Source organism: Motacilla alba, chromosome 7 (genome assembly GCF_015832195.1).
Source record: "Motacilla alba alba isolate MOTALB_02 chromosome 7, Motacilla_alba_V1.0_pri, whole genome shotgun sequence".
Taxonomy (NCBI): domain Eukaryota; kingdom Metazoa; phylum Chordata; class Aves; order Passeriformes; family Motacillidae; genus Motacilla; species Motacilla alba.
The window spans coordinates 21,378,949-21,393,381 of record NC_052022.1 but is presented as its reverse complement, the minus strand read 5'-3'; the positions used below and the strand labels follow the sequence as shown (position 1 = coordinate 21,393,381).

The 14,433-nt window shown below is 42.6% G+C and overlaps 1 protein-coding gene across 3 annotated transcripts in view; it reads left to right on the top strand.

The window, feature by feature from the left end:
* The window catches only part of WIPF1 (WAS/WASL interacting protein family member 1), a 53,002-nt gene that overhangs the window by 18,643 nt on the left and 19,926 nt on the right, over nucleotides 1-14,433 (top strand). For all 3 annotated transcript variants that reach the window (XM_038142430.1, XM_038142433.1, XM_038142432.1), the window contains exon 2: nucleotides 1,155-1,263. The gene's annotated coding sequence lies outside the window, so the exon portion shown is untranslated. The remainder of the gene's footprint in view (nucleotides 1-1,154; nucleotides 1,264-14,433) is intronic.

Sequence of the window (14,433 nt, the reverse complement as noted above, 5' to 3'; positions counted from 1 at the left end):
GAGAAGGAGGAGAGACTGTGTACATGTGTCTGTGCATTTATTATCTGTGGAAGAAAAATTCACTTTTCTGTGTGTTTTTTTAATTGTTTGCTTTTTTCTTTCCCTTCAGCACTGCTAATATAGAAGTTTATTGATTTGAGGGAGCTTCAAATTTAGATTAAAGCATCATTAAAGAATCTTTAATTCTGCAAATAACTAGAATAAACCACTCAATGTCATCACTGGCCAGTTTTACTCCCCAAAAACTACCTGGCTACATTGCACTATTGAACTTGTGTCCCCTGTGCACTTGGATCCATGGCACAGGGTTATTCTACTCTCTGCAAGGGGAAAAAGTAGGAGTTAAGATGTGCAACACCAGCTACTGCAAACCGGAACTGCTTTGGCAGCTTCAGAGAGTTTACAGCAGAATGCCCTTGTGGGTTTCATTTCACCACACAGCCTATGCATGGCTGTGAGGGACTGGGCTCTTGAGACTGATTTCTAAATAGAAGTAAATCTGTGAAATGCTGAATGGCTACCATTCTTACATTTTATTTTGAAATTACTGATTTTTAAATATTTTTATTTTGTTGGTTCTAATACTGAATTCATCAAATGGTCAAGAGTATTTTTTGCAGGGGTGTTATTTGCAGCACATCTGTCACATCTTCCAGGCTGTTGCCTCTCCTTTTCTTCCCCCCACACATTTGTTTCAGCTTTTGCATGTGTTTTTCTCTAGCCTAAACTACAGAAACCTCCTAATTACAAACCTAGTTGTTGAACCATGTCTCTTCCTAGGAGCAGCTGTTGTAGTGGATAACTCTATTAGTCTTACCATCACATCCATGGCTTTTTATGCCTTTCTGTTTTCCTTCCACCATTTGTAATGGCTTTTACTATGTATGCGATGCTGAAGTTGGAAGAATGATCTTAAATTTGTTTGGGAACTAATTGGGTCCTTTGGCCTCAGTGAGCAATATGGAGAACCCAGCCAGTGTGTTTTCCTGTTCTGATTCCTCTTTAGAAGGAGGGGGGCTCATCTTAACAGTACACTGCCACTTCTCTCATGCAGAATTTCTACTTATTCAAGGAAATACATAATGGACATATGCTCAGGCTCTGTGATCCCTAAAAGTTCACAATTAATAGTTCTTTTCCTTTCTTCTTTGCAGGATTGTGCAACCTGGGAAATGTTACTGCCATTTAACTAACTTCAGAAAGTGTACTCTGGACTGAATTGACCAGACCTCTTCTATGCAAGCATCTCTTGCTGGTGACCAGGTACAGAGCTGTGGGGTTTGCACTGAGGGGTGGGAGTCATGGTGTGAGCAGCAGCACAGGAAGCTCCTCTGCTGTGTGTCATTCCTGGCCTGTAAGAGTTGGAAGCCACAGAGCCATCTCATGTCTTAGATTGCAGTGTGACAGTACAGGAGTCATTCTTCTCCAGGGCAGGATTAATGGCAGTGCCAGTTTACAGGCGTGCTCTGATGTGCCACGCCTTTCCTAATGTCAGATTTAGGTGCCTTAGGTCACATCAGATTTTATGCCAAATCCATAATCTTTTAACATGTGCAGTGAGTTATTTTCTGTTTGTTTTTGTGGGGTTTTTTCCATTCCAGTAGTACAAGGCTAACAGTGGAGGGATTTAAGGCTTAGCAGTTAGGTCAGGAGACCTAAGGTATGATATTACCAGGCACAATGAATCTGTACTTGTCATGAATTAGAGCAGATGACATTACATTTGGAAACTGCACAGTGAAGCCTGCAATGTTTACAGTTTGGTGATAATGAACATGTATAGTATGAAAAGGTTTACTGAAACACATGGTTAGTAAGAAAGAAAGTGTGTTTACTTTTTTTAAATTGTAGTTTAATTAGTTTTTGATTTAGTTTTTGATTTAGTTTTCTTCTTTTTGCAGCAGAGGTTCCATCAGAAAGCATGGGCTGCAGTAGATAGGCTGCAGTGTACTGATTTAGAGCTGGTGCAGTCCAGCAGATCAAGTATTTCCTATCTCAAATGCTCTGTGTTGTAAACACCAACTGTGGCTTCCTTATGGTTAGTGGGCCATGTAGAAACTGATGGTGGGAGGGTCCCAGAGTGGTTTGGGATTTTGGTTCTCTGTGGACATGAGCACAAAACCATTCAGGGTTTCTTCAGGATTAAGTCTATAGCTGGTCCAAGTGGGTTGATGCTTTGGTGTAGTTTCAGCAGTGCACTTGCTTTGGAAACCACAGTCTGAAGAAATCTGGGTGCTAGGCTTGGGAGATGTGAGAGAGAAGAGCTAGCCAGGAACAGACAAATGTCTCACTTCATTTGTGGATCCACAGCTCTTACCAGGCTTGGACTGCTGCTGGATGAGGGTTGGTGCAAAGACTGTTATTTGGAGGATTATTCCACAGGACTGAAAAAGATGTGTGGTCAGTAGTCAGACCTGCCTGTTTGGGTAGGAGGGGGTGGCCTGTTCAAAGAAGGGGGACAAGCAGATAAGGAAGATAAGAGTATTTATAAACTGACATTTATAAACTTACAATGCAATACTGAGATAAGGATGATGCATTGTCACTCTCAGCCATTTCACACATGATATGGGATTATGGAAGGTCCCAGGAACAGCAGTAATGATGACAGCACAAATACCACCTGTGAGGAAAGACTGGAGGAAATGTGATTGCTTAGCCTAAAGAGAAGTTCAAAGACACATGTAACCAGTTTTCAAATAACCGTGAAGAGGAAAGGAATGAATTCTTTTATGCATCACTTGTAAATAGTGTGAAAAATAGTAAATGAAATCGCAGCAAATGGTGGTCTAAATAAAGTACTGGGAAAAGCTTCATTGGCTGGTAGGATAACAAGATAGATGACAGGGATATTGCAGACTTTCCATCAGTGGAGATTTTTAGAGAAAAAAAGAGTTGAATACTGCCAGGAATGATATAATCTGTGGTGACTCAGGGGAAGGAAGGTTAGATGCCCTCTTTCAGCCCTGCTGTCTGTTGTTGTGTATTTCAGTCTCCTTGTTGACAGTGACTTTGAATATTTTTTTTTTTTGTTGATGAAAGCTGAATAGTTATTTTAAAGGCCATAAACATTTCCATATGGATGGTACAGTGTATTTCATACTCCACCTTACAGGGAGGGAATGGAAAATGCTGTTTCTGAGTTTCCTGAGGAGAGCTTTCTCTTGGAAGCAAACAGATAAAATGAGTGCGTTATACTCTGCACTGTGGGAAGGTATTGAGTTATTGTTAGCAGATGGCAGGGTAAGGACCAGTCTACTCCTGGAGTGAGAGGGGGACCTGGAAAGGCAGGCCCTGCTGCTTTCTCAGGTGAACAGTTGTGGGGAGCCAGAAAACTGCTCATTCACATCACAGATCTCAGAAGTCTGGTACAAATGGCAAACTTGGAATTCATGCTGGCTGCATTGGGCTGTGTTGAGCAGCATTCCCTAATAGCAAGTTTTGGTGGATCAATGTTCATCTGAAGAAGTGTTTGGCTGCAGAGTTGAGGCTTTTTTCACGCAGCAGCCCTGGGGCTGCTGTACCCTCTCTGTGCAGAAGCAGAGCCTTTTGTCTGTGTGGTGGTGCCTGGACTGGCTCTCCCTGTGACCCAGCCTCCTGTGAGCCTGCCTGCTCACAAGGGCCTTGGCAGATGTGGAAGAAAACAATGATCCCTGCACCATCATTTTTTCAGGACCGCCAGTCATCAAGACTGCAGTTTAAAAGAGAAAGTAGACTTCATGAGCGTAATAATGTCTTATGACCTGATAAAACCAATCCAAAGCTTCCTTTCAGCTGTGAGTTTGATCCAGATACTACAGCTCTCTGAGTTTAGAAAAAAAATTTACCTTTTATTTGGAAGCTTGTGGCCTCAGATTTGAAGTAGCTCTTAACTCTCCATCTAATTACAAATTCTGGTTTTGAAAGAAAATATGTTAATAGTTAAAGGTCAGTCTGCCATATGCTAAATTTAGCCTTCAAATTTACTTAAAATAAAGTCTGGTTTTACCCCTGCAGCTAACAAAATCATTCAGCCAGTTTGATCAGGGTTTTGGCCATATTTACAGGATTCAGCAGATGTGATGATAACTTTAGCTGGGGTTCAATGACTGTGACAGCCATTCTCATTACAAATAAGGGGAAATGGGTTGCTGCCCTCCAATACTTGCTGTTTAAGGGCACCTGCACTGAGCACCACAGCCTGCAGGTACCAGTTTGTTTTCTCTTCTGAAGTGCTGGTAGACTGGCACTAGCAAGGACAAATTACAGCAGTTCTTTAGAGTAAGAGGATTTGTTGAATGTTCTGAAGAGGAAATGCAAGTGCTGAATGATGATATGTGGCTGCTTTTGGTTTTGTGGGCATGTTTTCATGGCAGTGGTATGTCATACATACTTTTTTTTTTAGTTTGAACTACACTAAATTGTTACTTTCGTGCAATAAACCTGCATTTGAAATAGCAGCAGGAGCTCAGCCAGACCTGCTATCTTGGGTGGAGGCCAATAACCTTCAAATCCAGCTGTTTCCTGGGTCCCAGTGAGTTCCTGTGCCACCTGTGTGGAGCCACTGGTGTGGCAGGCTGCCTCAGAGCTGCCAGCTGACACAGAGGTGCCATGCTGGCTGGGCACCACTTCCAAAACACTGGCAAGAGCCCGGAGGCACTGCTGACCCTGGAGCAAGGATGAGGCATCTTGTCTCTCCTCAGGCAATGGCTTGTGGCTCCTGCTGAGTTCAGGCAAGATGTGCATTTGTCCCTCATGCCATATTCACCTTCCTGGCATGTCTGCCTGGGCCTGAGCTATGCAGTCACTAGCTGTGGCCTCACATGGGCTGTCACTGCAGTGGCCTGAGCCCCCTGGTGAACCCATGCCCTCCAGGGCAGGCACCCACATGGCACACTGCCTTTGGCTACACTTGCTTCATGGAAACATTTCGTTGTTGAAGGTCATAGAAAACAGAGGTATAAATATTTAAAATAAAATGCAGATAACTGAGTGGAACCTCTTGATTTTTACTCTCCACGACTTGGGAAACACTCTCTTTTGACTGAGCCAGCTTCACAAGTATCAGGTGGAGGGATGCCGTATGTTTCCAGCCTGGGTAGCTGCAGTAGGCAAGGCAGCTGTGCTGTTTTTCCTCTCAGGAAGGCAGTCCAGGACATGCCTCTGTGTAGGGGGAGATCGACTAGTTTATGTCCTGAGCTGTGAAAGACTTTGCCCTGACTATTTTTTTGGCAGAATCCATTAATAATCATTCTTTCCAGCGTCTCCTCTTTACTTACTAGCTAAGTACTTGCCATATGCAGCTGTAAAAAGTTGTTTCCAAAGAGAAAAAAACTGGAGCAAAAACTTCTGTAATTGGAGATGGGGAGGGAAGCAGATGGGGGTTTTCAATTTGTTTTCCTTGGATGCTTTTTGTTTCATTTGTGGCATGCTTTAAACCAGAGCCCTTTACAGGACTGTGTGCCCTCTTGCTTCTGCAATCTGTGTCCTCCCAGTCGTAGCTGGAGCAGCACCAATTTGCCTGTGTCCCTTGTGGGACCAGGGGATAATCGGGGCAGTCAGCATCAGTCAGAGCCCTGTGCGTCATCAGCAGTGCCATGATGTCAGGACATCAAGATAGAAATCTCTTCAAGTCTCAGACTTTGACAGGACATAAAAATAGTTTCCCTCTCTCTTTTTTTTTTTAACCCATACCCCACATTATTAAACACACACAAATTTTAGTGCCTCTCCAGGTAGATCAGCGAATTTAAATTCCTGCATTGTCTTTCATGTAACATTAGAATTGCTTTGAGTTTCAAGGAACCACGGCCTGATAAAAAACAGAACTGGTACCTTGCCATCTATTAGATAATTGCCAAAACAAGTAGAGAAGCCTGTTTCATAAATGAAATCTTCAGAAGCTGCCTTTACTTATAGGGCTTCCAACTGAATTATGAAACCTTAGATTAGTCACAGACAACTTCACTGTGTGCCCTAACTGTAGGTGTTTAAATTGGCATCACCTGCTGCAGATGTGCTGTGTACTCGGATGCATACGTGCAAATTTCATGGTCCCAGTATCATTAAGTATTCAGCTAAAGGCCCAGGTGTATAATCTGAAACCTCCAATTCAATGTTATCTCACCTATATTTCATAAACGTATATATTGCATAAATATCAAGTCCTGCTGCAAAAGCAGATGGAAGGATTTGTGTAAAAATGGCTTTACAAAGGTATTGTGAGTAAAATTTTTATTGTAGCTCTGTTCTAGTAAATGAAACAAAGTGTAATTGTGGTTGGTCAATACTTTGATCTCAGCTTGGCTTATAATTATATAAATATGAGGAATATTAGTATTGCCTGGATTTTGTTCTTTGCATTTTGGCAGCTTATTTATGAAATAATTGAAACGTCTCTTAGCTGTACCTCTCTTTTCCAAGTGACTTTTGACATTTTTTTCTTGCCAAAAGGCAGCGTTGGAAATACTTAACAGAAAAATTCATCCTCGTATTACTCAGGATGTTTTCCAGATTGGACCAAATGGAAATTGCTGGTGATAGGAACAGCACATGAGTATTGCTGGTGGTTGCACACATGCAAACTCAGCTGCGGAAGGCTGAGGTCTCTCCTATAACCTGTGGAGAGGTGTTCAGTGTGCTGTGGGTTAGATTTTGTCTGCTTTGCAAAGAGACAAACTAAATCCAAACAGAGGAGGAAGAATTTCAGGTTTGTCCTTTCCACTGCTTCAGCTGCTGATGGGAATCTGAGTGAGCAGCCACCAGGGCATCAGACTCCTTGCCTGGGGATATCTCTTAACACCAGTCCACAGGTTCCAAAAGCCCCGGGGCTGGAGATGACCTTCTGCAGGGCACTCTGTGGGCCACCAATTTGCTTTGGAGCTGCTCTTCCCTAGGAGTGAGTCTAGAGCAGGAGATCCTCTACAGGGTTTCTATATATATTTCCATTAGGTAGCAGGTTTTTTGTCCAGTAACTGGTGTTGGAGGCAGGAAGTGCTGGTCAGCTCGGAATAAGGCATATGATGAATTCAGCAGATTCACTACTCAAGAGGAAAAGGTGAATCTTTATTGTCTCTTCTGCTAGTCTGCTTTAGCCCTAGAACTTCAACTGGCAGCCCTCATCATTTATCCTACAGATTATCGTTACTGCTTTTGGATTATATCTTCCTCTAAGAAGACTTCTTAGGTCTGGAATGAAACCAGAGCAGTTCCTATCAGCTAAGGACAGGTGGTACTTTTCTTTTTAATTAAAAAATTAGACTCTTAAAATTAAGCTTTTCTTGTAGTTCCAACACAACGTCAGTTTAAAATCTATGTTTTTTAGAAGAGAGAAAATGATGGTCAGATTTAGTAGATTTTTATATATGACGCAAAGAATCAGACAATGCAGAGAGAATGACAATCTTCAGCCTGCTCTATTTAATGGTTCCTTAATGGTTATCTGGTCTGTTAGTGTTGTACAATCCATCTAAAAGGAGTTTTCAAGTTGTGTTATTGAGCGTTTTTTAATAGCAGTAATGTATTGCTTCCTCTATCTAGATCTCTGAAGTTGCAGAAGTTTACTGCTGGATTCCAACCAGGCAGATACTTGGGTGGTGCAGGAGCATAACAATTTGATTTTGTTTTTAATATGCATTAGAACAAGGCATCATTTGCCAGTACTGCCAGGATATTAGGTGATGATGTAATTTCACATGTGCAATTACATGTTTTCAGTAATATTATTGCTTTTCTTTTTTTTGTTTTTAAGTTGATCCTTTTCAAACCAAAATGTGTATGGAAAGATATTTGAGATTAATTTTAATCTCTTATCCTTGACTTACCTTCTGGTTGAGTTTTTTTATTGCTTTGGATGCAATTTCTAAAGTTTTGTAGACCATTTAGAACCAATTATGAACTTTTGGCTACAGTATCTTGAGTAGTTTGGGATGAGCTTAGATAGGCTCCAATGTGAAGAAGGGGGCAGTTGAAGTCCCAGAGTTTGGGGAGGGGTTGTTTGCTCAAGAAAACCCTTTATTTGCTTTAGATTCCTTTTCGTCCCCTCTTTTCCCTCCCCTTTATTATTTCCATCCTGATTTTAAAGTCTCTTCCGCGGATTTGTTTTTATATTGCCCAGATCCTTTAAAAATAATTACTGAAACCATAGCAGCCCATGTGAAAGCTTTCCGAGACACAGTATGCAGTACAGAGCAGGCCAAACCTCAGAGGCAGAGCTCTTTTCCAGGCAAGGAAGAATGGATACTGAGAGTTTCTTTGGATGTTTGTGCAAACTGGTGCTTTGTTGTCCAGCTTCTGTGTGTGCAGATGCCCAGCATACACTGCCCAGCTTCACTTGTATCTGCATTTTGGAGCGTTGAAAGTGAGTCATTTATTACTATAAGCTATCACGTAAAATTTGTAAGGAGTTTCATTTTGTAGCTATTCTCAGAGGAGGATCTAAGATTAAAATACCCACTTTGGTAAATACTAAAAGTATGCAAAGCAGTGGTGTATTTTGGGTATGATCATTTTTAAGTTAGTAAACTGAAAAATTTCAGTTGCTTTATTGCAAACTTGTACTAATTCCTTAGGCAATGTGAATTGGAAAAGTAACTGTTTTGTAGCAGTCCAGGGTGTCTACAAAGAACTTGATTTTTCCTGGTCACGTTACTGAAATAAGCCTTTAAATAGCAGATCAAATGCTGTTTTACAGCTTTTTGAAGTGGAGGTCAGAGAAGGTTTGTGAACACAGTGGGTACAGGGGATATGCAGAATGAGTTCTCCTTTAGCACCTACTCAGTAAGATGTGGCATGAGTTTCTGTTCACTTGGTGGTTTGTGAGCAGAGCACAGAGGGTAAGTTTTGGGGAGTTTGTTGATAGGCTGTGGTCCTTGGAGACAGATGACAGCATATCTTGCTGGTTCCTCTCCCCAGGTTCATGGAGCAAGGTACCAGCGGTGCTGAACACAAGGCATGGCATCTCTGTGCAAGCTATGGCTGTGGTCCTTGCTCCACCAGCCTTCCTGATCCAAAGGATGGTGTTGTGGGAGTCAGTGCCAGCCTGGCTTGCTGACTGTGACACTTTTCAAATTCATTACTTATGTGCAAATATGATTTGGTGCTTCACAAGTGATCTGGTTTAATGACTAACCCCGAGCTACAGTGCAAATCCCTCTACAGGGGAAAACATCAAGGAACTTCATAGGATGCACTCTTCTTAATCTCTAAGTCTGACCTCAGAAAGTTCAAATGCTTCAGCAAACTCAGAAGGTACAATGAGTCTCATCCAGTTGCCTCTGAAAACTGGCCTGAGCCTTTCCATGAACTCTAATGAGAATGAATTCAGGCTCTCCATCTCTACCCAGTCCAGTGGAGGTTTCCCACCACTTTGCAGCTTTGAATCATTCAAAATCAACTTCAGGAATGGAAAAATAGATTTTTTTTTTTTTAATTAAAATGTCCACCAGGCCTGGTTGCCTGTTTCTCACAAAACTGGTTTATGGGTCCTGCTGTGTTGAACTGAGGCTTTTATTGACAGTAGCCTGGCTCTGAGGTGGTGGTTTTCTGCACTGCCTGTGGTGGAGCAGGCTCCCTTACATTATCTGGGGCTGGCTTTTGTTTTGTTTTTCCCACACTCCAGGCAGATCAGTCTTTGATTGCTCCTGTAATGGCAGGTATTCAAGTTACTCTAATTTACATCAACACCTGGGCTGTAAAAACTCTAATGTACTCTTGCTTGTGCAGTTGGTCTTTCCCTGATGACTGCCCAGGCCACTTAGCTTTTTGTTTGGGCTTTTGATGTGAAATCTGAGCTGATCTCTGTGCACTGTAGTTTTTCAACATTCTCATAGGAATATTGTAATATTTATAAGAGGGACTGGAAAACGATGCTTTAAATTCATTCCACATGTCTTGCCCTTATATGCCTCAGATTTCCCCTTTAGAGGCACTTACTATTTTAATATCATTTTATAGTTGCTGCCTTTAGTAGAACAGCCACAATTCACTGCATGTTTAGTAAGACTTAGTTGATTGTGATGAAGAAAATGCTTTATATTAAAAAAGTCTCTTTGAATGCTGAAGCCAATTGAATTCTAAACCTACATCTACTGAGAAATAAAATCTGATAGTGTAGGAGGTCCTTGATCCTTTTCTGTAAGTACCCATTGTTGTTAAATGTTTTCAACTGCCGGCTTTGTGTCATCCTGTTGATTAGAGAAAGGTGAATGAAGGCACCATCAGCAATGGTGTTGTGCAGGTCACCATTATTAATTTAGTGCCCTGAGCTTGGAGAAGATGTGGTGTGGGGTATCCCATAGCTCCCAAGTTGTAATCTGCAGCTCCAGACTGACTCTTTTCATCCCAGCCTCAGGACTTGCAGAGAGTTGCCCCTCTCCTTAGAACCACTCCTCTGAAGGGGACTGCAGCACACCTGTGGGCAGTTGTGGACAGCAGACGTCTACCAGCAAAATCCCAGAGCTTGCTCTCCATATTTGACTTCCTTGACTTTTTTCTGTGTGTACTAAAAGTTGCAACAGCTCTAATGTCCAAAAAAACCTCAATTTGGACTAACTGGGAGTGAGCACAGGGGCCTGGGATAACATGTATAGAGACATGAAAGCACCTGACAGCATCCTCTTTTTTTTTTTTTTTTTTTTTTTTTTTTTTTTTTTTTTTTTTTTTTTTTTTTTTTTTGTAACTAGTCGTGTCTTTTGTTTGTTCTTGTTATTATTTATCTTTATTGGTCCCCACTAGCTCCCTAACACCTGCACCTTTCATATACCTCTTACAATGGCACAACTGAGCTAAACTAACTCTGCAATTTCTTGAAAAGGTATGTCCAAAACAAAACAAAAATATATTCTCTCTCTGCAGTCTAAGTAGGGCAGGAAAAATGGTCACTGTGATACTGGCTTGACATGTTTCTTTCCCAAGAACTACCCCATACACTTCTGCTAGAGACCCTTCCGGCGGTCCACTTCTCCCCTTTTGGTCCCTGCCTGCAGCAGGATGGTGTTGCATCCCCCACGTCAATCACTGCTGAATTGGAAAAGGTGCACTTCCCTATGGGAGATCCTCCTGTATGTTGTTCAGCTTGGCCCAAATCCTATTTCAGGGCCACATATGCCTCATCCACTTCCACATGTGCCTGTCCATCACCCCTCCAATGGGTCTAGGCAGGAGCTCTCCATCACTGACTGGTATACCTCCTCTGCCCTGGCATTTTGTGTAAGGGGTGGCATTTTTCAGTGTGGTGGAAAGTCATACTCAAAGTCATACTCATTTCGGGTACTGCGGAGAGTTTCCTTGAAATGCCAAAAGTCCCCAGTAAAGTAGGCTTCCTCTCTCTGGCAGCAGCAGCTCCCCTGAATTTCCCTGGGTCTCAAACACCCAGAGTAACTTCTCCTCTGTTGGTCTCTCTTTTGGCTGTCCAGATCTCTGCAAGTGGTTTTAAGGGTGAAAAGTTAGTGCCTCCTTTTGGTACCACAGCTTCCTCCAGACAGGATAGGACAATTCACATTCTCACACCCTTGTAATGTCCTGTCTCAGGCCACAAAGTCTTGTAACCCCTGCACCAAAAGGATTGTCTTCTCAGCCAAAAACTATTCTTAGAAGACCATCACTGGTGTTAAAGGACTCAAAAATACTGACAGTAACATTTTAGATGTCACATTGCTCCCCTGGAGCTGGTGCACTTCAGAAGTTTTATCCCAGTTAGGAGAATGGAAATCCAGGCTCTCTTGCTGACTAGAAGGTTGTTAGACATCGTTCCCCAGTGTCTCAATTAAAACTTGTATCAGTTTACTTGAGTGCCAAATGGGCTTTTCACTCCTCCATGTGCAAGTGATTGAGGCCAGAGAGTCTCCTAAATATTTTTTCTTTGCCCTATAGGGGAATTCTTCAGTATCTTCCAGTAGCTTCAGGCCCAACTGAATTTGGTTTGGTACCCTTGCGGAACTCTTTAGTGACTTAAACTCCTCTATCTGTATATTTATTTATAGATTTCTATATATTTAGAAACTTTGATAAAAAGAGAAGAAGAAAAACACCTGGTTTTTTTCAGGAGGGGGTTTACTGGCATGGTGTCGCATGGGAGGAGCACCTTCAGCATCCTCTGAAGTTCTCATTCACACTGTGCCACACTCCTGGACTGACACTTGGTGCAGGCAGCCCCTCTGGCCTTGAGAGATTGTGGTGGTGAACATGGGACATGTAGGCTTACTAATGACTCAGGTCTGCCAAGGAAAGTGGGAGCAAGGAGGTTCAAATTTCATTACATCACTGTGACTATTTTTGGCAAAAAAGTTTAATAGCTCAGTACTCTGTTAAAAAAAATTGATTAATGAAAAAATACTGTGGTCTGTATAAAACTGATTGTAAGTGATTTTCCAGCTACGTGTTTAGAGTTAGCTGTCCTTTTTGTTTTGAGAGCTACCTTACTAAAGTACTTGGTAGTGTAGCCCAATTTCCTTAAATTCAGATTTTAAAAGAAAAAAAAATTCACTTCTTTCATTAGGAGAAAGTAATGGATTTTGAAAGAATCAAATCAGCACTGATTTGGAAGTTGGGTCCTTTTGCATAGAGGAGCAATCAGCATTTTAATTGGCAGCTTCAGGGGTTTTTCCCCTTAAATTTATACATTCTGTTTTATTTCTACAGTTGTTTGTTCCTTCCTCTTTTTTTGCTTGGAAATTAATCATGCAGGAAATGATTAACCACAGTGAGCTTGTCTGTCTGCCTCTGACTCAATGTTTAAGAGGGACGGCCTTCCAGCAGCTCGAAATGTCTGACCTGATACAAACCAAGCACTCGCAGTGTGGTTGTTCACACTGTCTATCCCACAATAAAGGTCATAATTCTTTTTGTTTCTTTTTAGCATTTGTAATGCTCCTGATATGATTTCTGAAATAGCGAATTCAGTCTGCAGTGCCCAGAATGTGTGTTCCACTGGATTCAGTGTAGTGCCATTTTTGCCCGTTGCTCTTTGTGGATGGCTCCGCAGAGCAAGGGGCTCTTTGCGGAACGCGATGCGCACTTCCTCTCTTCTCTCTTTTGATTTTTAAATGAAAGGAGTCTTTATCGTGATGCATGGCATAACATAGCATTTTAATATCTTTCCTGATGGCGGCTGCTGCATGTGCCTGGTAGTTGGGAGAATCAGAGCTTTCCTATGCAGGTGTTCTTTACTTGGGCGCTGCCTGAGCATCTCACTTGCTCGCGGCGCGGGCGCTTTCTCCAGAGGCAGCAGAGGCGGGCTGTGCTCCGCTCCCGGGAAGGCTGCAGGGAGGCTGCCCAGCCCAGGGCTGTGGCCAGGCAGGGCAGGCAGTGTGAGGATGGCGGTGCTGGGTGCCTGCTCCCGGCACCCAGCCCGGAGCCAGCGGGCTGGCGCTGCTGGAGAGCGGCTCTGCGGCCAGCTGTGGGAACCCTTCTCCCGCTGCCGGTCCTGACCCGGGCTCGGGCTCTCTGCCTGGAGCTGCGCGCCCTGCAATCCTTTCTGCCCCCCCACCAACACTCACCTAGACAGAACATTTCTATGTATCTTCATAAAAGACGTGATAATTTACACTGGTGCCTAGAAAATATGTTAGGATATGTGTCCTGGGTTTTCAAGTACCAATACACCTTCAGCCTTAGTCTTTTGGAACCAGCTGCTTTTCAACAACCCTGCAGCACCAAGCATTAGAAGATTTGGTGGGTAAAATTTATTACTAGGTGGGTTGGTTACTATTTCAGGTATTTTATAGTGTCAGTTGTTAGCAGTTTATCATAATAGCCTTTTCTCAAATTCAGTTCTTTCCCACTGACCAAGAGCAAATAATGTGAGTCCATTGCAGAAGTGTAGGACAGTAGCCAAAGCTTTCTTCTAATGGCAGTTACACTTAACATCTCAGGACATCTCTGTGCTCAGTGGTAAACAGTCATCCTGTGAATTGGTGATGAACCAAGCAGCTGCAGAGTTCGAGTTCAGCGTTGTGCTGACTCAGCTGTTTTGGTTCTGCAGCCCAAGAGGTACTCTCCTCCCAAGGGCTACTCCCAGCACTGCCCTGTGCTGTGAGAGCAAGTCACTGGGTCACTGCATCTCTTCAGACCATTGTCGTTCTTCATAGATGCTTATAGTGAGTCAGACAAGGAAATAGATTATATAAAATCTAACAACCGAGCAGCAAGGATGAGTTGGAGCTTCAAAGACTGAGGTGCTGTTTACTTCCTGCAGTGTTTCAGCTTGATTTTTAGAAAATCTTTTTCATCAGCAAAAGCAGAGTCAGTGACAAAAGTAAGAGTTGAAACAGTATTGCAACTTTGGTTTTAAACTAAAATTTGACAGTCTAGGGTGTTTTATGGGCTCTGTAAGTGTATGCATGATAGGTTTTTGTGTGGGCACACAGGTTTCTCAGTCACGCCATGTGATCTCTTTTCTTGATGGCCCCTAAAGGAAGTGTGTGCTCTAGAGCCCCATGAGTAAACAACCCTGCA